Source organism: Vigna unguiculata, chromosome 3 (assembly GCF_004118075.2).
Source record: "Vigna unguiculata cultivar IT97K-499-35 chromosome 3, ASM411807v1, whole genome shotgun sequence".
Lineage (NCBI taxonomy): Eukaryota > Viridiplantae > Streptophyta > Magnoliopsida > Fabales > Fabaceae > Vigna > Vigna unguiculata.
The window spans coordinates 36,007,520-36,015,894 of record NC_040281.1 but is presented as its reverse complement, the minus strand read 5'-3'; the positions used below and the strand labels follow the sequence as shown (position 1 = coordinate 36,015,894).

Here is an 8,375-nt window from a genome sequence, read left to right as displayed (position 1 = left end):
GAATGGAGATATGGCGGGGACGGGTATTATGGCGGGTATATGTACATCCCCATACCCATCCCCATACCCAACTGAAAAAGTCGGGGATTCCCCATACCCATACCCATACCTAGTCAATGCGGGGATTTCCCGTCAAAACGGGGACGGGTTCGGACAATACCCACGGGGACGGGTTTATTTGCCATCTCTACCATCAAGAGAGAAAATCAAAGGGAAATAAATGTGCTCTACAAGAGGAATAACTTATTAAGCTCACATAATAAAATAAAAAGTAAATCATTATAAATATATTCAAATAATGGTTTAACCCATCCCAAGACACCCAATGCACCATTAATATCAAGTCTTTGGACAGTAATATTAACTGCTAGGGGTATCTTGTTGTAATGATCAAACATTGATAATAAATCACGTCCAACAACAAACCAATATTTGGATTAATTTATCATCGACAGAGCAAATCCTTATAATTATCACATGTTTATCATCACAAGTGTGTATGCAATCCGGCCAAATATTAATCTTCCTTTGGGCCGATCAATACCTGCATGAACATACATAAACACCAACATTTAACATTTTTCATGACTCATCTACTCAAGAGAGGTTACTTTGGTGACTTCTTGATTCAATTAACTAATTTAAAATGTTAAACAAAACCAGAATTTGATTATTTATTTATTCCAAAACTAAATATATTTATTTTATATATTAAACAAAAAAATATATAAAATAAATAAAATTATATTTTATTAGGGTTTCATTTGGCTTCGAGATGAATCTTGTTGATGATTGTGTGTATCACAAGTTTAAGGGGAGCAAATTTATTTTCCTGATCTTGTATGTTGATGACATTCTGCTTGCCACTAATGATATAGGCATATTGTACGAAACCAAGAAATTTTTGTCAAAGAATTTTGAAATGAAAGATCTTGGTGACGCCTCCTTTGTATTAGGAATTCAGATACACCGTGATCGATCTCGAGGTATTCTAGGATTATCACAAAGGAGCTATATCGATAAAATTCTTAAAAGGTTTAGCATGCATGAATGTAAATCCGGGGATACTCTAGTTGCTAAGGGAGACAAGTTCAATCTCAATCAGTGCCCAAAGGGGAATTTGGAAATTGAGGAAATGTAGAAGATTCCTTATGCGTCAACTGTAGGGGGTTGATGTATGCCCAAGTATGTACGCGTCCAGACATAGTATACATAGTTGGGGTTTTAGGCAGATACTTAAGCAATCTAGGAATGGACCATTGGAAAGCAACAAAGAGGGTCATGAGATATTTAAAGAGAACAAAAGGTTATATGCTCACATACAGGAGGTCAGACCAGTTGGAGATCATTGGGTTTTCTGACTCGAATTTTGCAGGATGTCAAGATAGCTTGAAATCTATTTCAGGTTACATTTTTATGTTGGCAGGTGGTGCGGTTTCTTGGCGCAGTGTCAAGCAAACCCTTACAGCTTCATCCACCATGGCAGCAAAATTTGTAGCATGCTGTGAGGCATCTAATCACGAAATATGGCTGAGAAATTTTGTCACAAGCTGAAAATTATGGAAGGCATTGAAAGACCACTTAAGTTATATTGTGACAACAAATCAGCTGTATTGTATTCCAACAAAAATAGGAGCTCGACTAAGTCAAAGCACATCGACATTAAGTTCCTAGTTGTTAAAGAAAGAGTACAGAGTGGAAAGATTTCCATAGAACATTTAGGGACAAACTCCATGATTGTAGATCCTCTAACCAAAGGACTTCCACCCAAGGTCTTTCATGAATATGTTGCTCAGATGGGTGTTTTACAGTTTGAGGAATCTGAGGTTTAGTAGGAGATAGTCATTTTCATATGTTTTATGTTCTATGTTTAATTTCTTGTATGCATACATTAAACTTTAAGACATATTTGGTTATTTATATATATGTGGTTTTAATTATTACACTTTGTAATTAAGATTATTATATCGATCTCATTAAGTTAAAGTTTGGGCCAGTTGAAAATAGATGTGTGTGTACAGATCACCTTCACATAATTTTTCATGCTACACATTTCATGATAAATCCATGTCATTTGGCTCTGTCAGGATTAGTGATCATTGTTGGTTTTAGTTGTGATTGTTGCAATGAAAAATTGGTTTGGTTCTACATGCTAATATAATCAATGGACGAGACTTTTGGAGTATGCTCAAGTAATATAATGGCAATTTTGAGCTCATAAAGTCTAACACATTTATAAAGTTGTAAGGACATATATATATATATATATATATATATATATATATATATATATATATATATATATATATTTGTGACCAGTGGGAGATTGTTAGTAATTTTGGGTCATGCATATATATGACACATAATTAAATGTGTTAGGGCCATTATTTATTAAGTCAAATAATAAAGTGATCTAACTAAATTAAAGTTTTTGGCTAAAGACATATGTCATGAAAATAAATATTGTATAGAGACCATAAAGTAATTTCTAATTTGATGAGGGGTCAAATTAGAAATACTAAAACTTAAGTAATTAACAGTTTAAAATGGTCGTGGTCACCTTCTGAGAGTAGATAGAGACATAACGTTCTTTTCAAGTTCCTGTTCCTTTCTCTTTATCCCCATCAAGAGAGAAAACCAAAGGTAAGTAAAGGTGCTCTACAGAAGGAAGATCACTGGATCAGTAGTGCTCTAAAGAAGGAAACATCATCGTTATGGCTAATTCGGGTATGCTTCCGTTTACTTTTTTACAGCATATTTATGAGTATGGGATATTGTTTATGATTGATTGTTAGAATCACTATTAGGATCATATTCTCCATAGGCTAATAGGACAATGAAGACATGAAAGAGAAGAGAGAGGAGAGTGGAATTGCGATAACAATAACGTAAATTTTGACCTGGTAATTGATTAACAATAGAGTGTAATCGATTATCTATATGTGTCAACTTAAATATGTCCACGTCATTTTCTCAGTTACACATGTCATAAAAAACTTAACATCGTTTAAAACAGAGAATGTATTCCATACATTTAAAAATTATAGGATGCTTTTTATATGAATTTTCAAAAGAGAAATGAATTCTAATTTCGAATTCTAATTTCGCTGAAAATACGTAACAAAAAATATATTTAACCCAATTTTAAATAAACATTATAAATTTATAAACATAAATAGGTATTTATTACTGAGAAAATGAGAATGTTTTGATTTTATATTGTATAAAAAATTGTATTTCATTTAAACTATTTAAAATTATTATTTTTAGTTTTATAAAATGGGTAAATTTTGGTTTTGGTAGTTATAAATTATTTTTCTCCAGTTTTAATTCTTAAAAATATGGAATCTCTAGTTTCATAGGTAAATTCAAAATCAGAAATTATTTATGGAATTAATTCATCTAATAATCACGCCAACATAAATGTAAGTTGAGATTCATTATTTGAACTTATTGGTAGAACTAAAAAATATATTATTGGCTTAAATATTAATATTAATTTGGTCTCTAATTTTTGTTAAAATTTTCAATTTAGTCCTAATATTTTTTTTTTCAATTTGGACACAATTTTCGTCAATTTTGTTCAATTTGGTGTTTTTTGATAATAACATTTAAATAATTATCGTAGTTTTTTTTTAAATTTTTATAATTTAAAAAACTTCTAAGTACTAAGTCAGCATCATGTCACGTGTTAGAGGGTCACTGTCACGTGTCATGTACAATGTTTTATATTCAATTGGGTTTCTATATTCAGTATTTTTGTTCAATTTGGTATCATTTTTTTTAAATTGAGCAATTTTGTCTCTCTCAACATTGAGACCAAATTTAGTTCTTATATAAATGTTATAGTCATGCTTTTATTAAAATTCACATATTTGTAAGTATTTCTTTCAAGATTTGCTGAGAAAAATGTTTTGTGCTAAATATTTTGCAAAAAAAAATGGTAGCAATTCCTCGGAAATTATTATTCATAACAAAATTTGTAAGTATTACTTTAAAAAAAGTTTTCAAAAAAAGAAAATGGACAAGAAATTCATGAAAAAAGTTATAGTGCTTTCATTGAGAGTTGAACTCAAGACCTCCCACTTACTAAATGGGTGCTCTAACCAACTGAGCTATGAAAGCAACCCATAATTCAAGAAAAAGTTTTCAAAAAAAGAAAATGGACAAGAAATTCATGAAAAAAGTTTTTGTGCTTTCATTGCTCTAACCAACTAAGTTATGAAAGCAACCCATAACATTTATGTCTATATTCAGAACAAACACTCTAAACAACTATGTTACAAAAAACATAGAAACACATTTTACTTACTAAAATGATGATTTTGATTATGACCATAAATATGTCATTTGATATTGTTATTTTCTTTGCTAAACCGGATGAAAGCATTGATCACTTCATTGGTGATGAGAGTGTTAAGATTTTTTTTTCTTTTTATAAAATGTTAGAAGAAGTCTCTACATGATAAATTTTTTAATTTCTTTTTATTATAATTTAATTTAAGGTAAATTTTTTATGGTATTTTTACTATATTGATTTAAAATATGCATGTCTAACTTTGGTATTATGCAGTGGCGGAGCCACGGAGGAGCGGGCGGGGGCCACGGCCCCCCCAACTTTTTTTATTTTTTTAAAAAGTTTTATGTATTTAAAATTTTTTAAATTATATATTTTTAAATGTTTTAAATTATGTGTATCATTTTAAATTAGATAGTAATATACCGAAAATTAATAAAAAACAAATTAGGTATTTTTTTATTTTTTTATAAAGTACATCATTTAATTTTAATAAATAGTACAATATAAAATTAAATATAATAAAAAAAACTATTAAGATAATTTTTATTTCTTTTCATATTGTTTTTTGTGTTTTTTCACGTGTTATACTCATTTCTTACTCTTACCTGATTTCTTTTATTACTGAAAAAAAAAGGTTAAACAGAAACTCATCATTTTTGTCCTCATCTTTTTCATATATTCTCTTATTCTTAAAGGAAAAAAATTTTCTGTTGTCTCACTTGGTAGTGCAATACTTGTTTAATATTTAGCCCTATTTTTTTTTATCTCATTACCCTTTTGTATATTATTTTTTATGAAAAGAGAAGAGCAAATAATATATTATGTGATTTTTTATAAAGGATGTTTCAAGTGTAACTTGATTATCATAGTTATTTTTAGTAATTATGTCTCTCAATTTTTGATTAAATTATAATAAATTATTTTTTTAGTCTTAAACTTGTTTTATAGATAAAAAAAATTAAAGAATAAATTTATTTTTTAAAATTGATAAAAAAGAAGTGAAGATGAGAACAAAAGCTTGTGATGACTTTTGAATTGATATGTGCATATTAGTAAAATGAAAAATCAATATTTTGCAGATAATATTGTTATTTACATTGAAAAAAAATAGCTAAAAAATGTAGTTATGATTCAATTATTTGATAAGTTCAAGAATACGAAAAAACAAATGACAATATTATTTAGATATATGTATTTTCTGTTATAATTATAGCTATATTAAATTATGTATTACTTTTTCCTGAATTAGTGACAAAAATCTTAAATATATAAATTGAGTATATTATTTTGGCTCCCCTAGAAATTTTGGCCAAGATCCGCCACTAGTATTATGTATGGGTATAAAAATCATTTTTTCTTTTGTATTATAGAATGTATATGTGAACCGAGTGTATGATGAACATTTATTATTATATAGATCTTACATAGTAATTATTATAGAAGAGTGAATGAAGATATTCAAATACTAATATTATACATTATACATATATTAGAGATGAATATATTTTATGTTAACAATATATTAAAAGTACATATTATGTGTAAGAATGTGAGATATGGATTTTCTTATACTATACAAATATAAAGTTTCAAATAATTTTGGATATGAAATTTTATACTTAGTTTTATTTGATATGACTTGTGAAGTTGTTTAATTTTGGTGGTACCTACAACGAGTTAAGGTTATTAAAATTTTAATTATATGTGTGAAAATTTGATATGCAGTAGTGTTGTATAGACTAATTGTTAGAATATATGATAAATATATTCTATATTTGTGTATATCTCATCTTTTGTAACGTAGTCTTTATGGTGCATATTTCTGTACAGATTTTTCGCTAAATGCATATTCTCCGCTAATTAGTGTCCTTTTTTCTAGGCTAAGTACAATTTACAAGAGCATAATTAGCCTAGAAATAAGGAAACTAATTAGCGGAGAATCTGCACTTAGTGGAGAATCTGTACATAAATATGCACCATAAAGACTATGTTACAGAAGATGAGATATACACAAATATAGAATATATGTATCATATATTCTAACACACCCCCACAGTCGAAACAGGAGGTTGACGAACGTTGAGACTAGCTCGAAAGTCTTCAAATAAAATACGAGGTAGGCCCTTCGTAAAAATATTGACGATCTGGTGATAGGAAGGAACATGTAGAACGTGTACGCCGCCTTTAGCAACTTTTTCCCGAACAAAATGAATGTCCATCTCAATATGCTTGGTATGCTGATGTTGTACCAAATTTCTTGATAAATAAATGGCACTCACATTGTCACAATAAACCAAAGTAGTTGTATGAATAGGACAATGTATCTCATTTCGGATCCAACAAGAATCAAAAACAACATTAGCTGCTCCTCGATATTCAGCCTCAGTACTGGAACGTGACACAATTGGTTGTGTTTTGGACGACCAAGAGATCAAGTTGTCACCTAGAACAACATAATAGCTGGAAATAGAACGTTGAGTATCTAGGTATCCTCCCTAGTCAGCATCAATATAAGAAATGAGCTTGTTGAAAGAGGATTTATACAAGTGCAGACCATAAGACAAAGTACCTTGCAAATAACGCAAAATACGCTTAAGAGCAATCATATGCTCGTTCCTTGAATCATGCATGTGAAGACAAATTTGTTGAACTGCATAAGAGATGTCAGGTCTAGTAAAAGTAAGATATTGTAAGGCACCAGCTAGACGATGGTACTTCATAGGATCCTCATAAGTTGAATCCTTCGATGCACTAAGTTTAGGTTTGGTGTCAATAGGAGTGGGACACAAGCTGCAATTAGTCATATCAGCTGCAATTCTAAGATAAAAACATGCCATTAGCATCACGGGACACAACAATCCCCCAAAAGAAGCTTAGAGGACCTAGATCCTTCATAGCAAACTCGACACCCAATAGAGCCATAAAATGTTGTCTCAAGCAATGAGAGGAAACTGCAAGAATAATATCATCAAGATATAACAAAATATATGCCATATCCAAGCCCTAATTGTAAATAAATAATGACTGATCAGATTTACTGTGAGAAAAACCAATGGTGGCAACAAAATCTACAAAATGCTGATACCAGGCTCGCGAGGCCTGTTTAAGTCCATAAAGAGATTTCTTTAGTAAACACACATGATCAAGGCAACTTTTGTCGTGGAAACCTATGGGCTAATGCATATAAACTGTCTCGTTAAGATAACCATGTAAGAAAGCATTCTTGACATCTAACTGGTGAATGGTCCAAGATTGTGAAATAGTAATGCTAAGGACAGTGCGAATAGTAGCCGGTTTGACAACCGGACTAAAAGTCTCCATCACAATCAATACCCGATTGTTGTGTTTTCCCATCACCTACAAGACAGGCTTTATGCCGCTCAAAAGAACCATCAAAGTTTCATTTATGTCGAAAAATTCACATTGACCTGATTACATTCAGATCTGGTGGCCTAGGTACTAATTCCCATGTTTTATTATCAATAAGAGCATTAAATTCATCTAACATTGCAATTTTCCAATGCGGGTCACGAATAGCACTAGCGGGATCTTTAGGTAAAGGAGATATAGTGGTGGTAGCCATGGCAGAAAAATTAGAAAAATATCTTGAATTTGGTTTGTAGATTCCAATTTTAGCTCTAGTGGTCATTGGATGAGGGGTAGGTCCTAACAATGGTGTGGGAATGGGTGTAGGCCAGTTTGGGGAGGATTGATGGTCTTGCTGGTGGATATGACTAGTTGGCATAGGGAAAGAAGGGGGCGAACCAGGCTGCTGGTCAGGAGCGGGCAATGTGATAGTACCGAGTGTAAGAAATGTGCTTGATGAAGATGGCCCAGCTATAGAGTGAGGAGGCGAAGGTGGGTCGGAGGTAGGTGGCCCAGTAGATGAGAGGGTGGGCTGAGGGGGTTCGGTTGACACCATGGGTCTAAGAGAGGAAGTTAGGTCAGCTTGGTGTGCCAAATTTGGAAGATTAATGCTTTTGGTGGTGCAACTGATGAAAAATGGGATTATAATCCAGAAAATTATAATCATCTTTGTGAGGGGAGGGAATCTTAGAGAAAGGGAATACTGTTT

General features: G+C 31.3%; 1 non-coding gene across 1 annotated transcript; it reads right to left on the bottom strand.

The window, feature by feature from the left end:
• Window positions 1-4,051: 4,051 nt before the first annotated feature.
• On the bottom strand, window positions 4,052-4,125 carry TRNAT-AGU. Its single transcript has one exon. It is a non-coding gene; the product is annotated as a tRNA-Thr (tRNA).
• Between the last annotated feature and the right edge of the window lie 4,250 nt (window positions 4,126-8,375).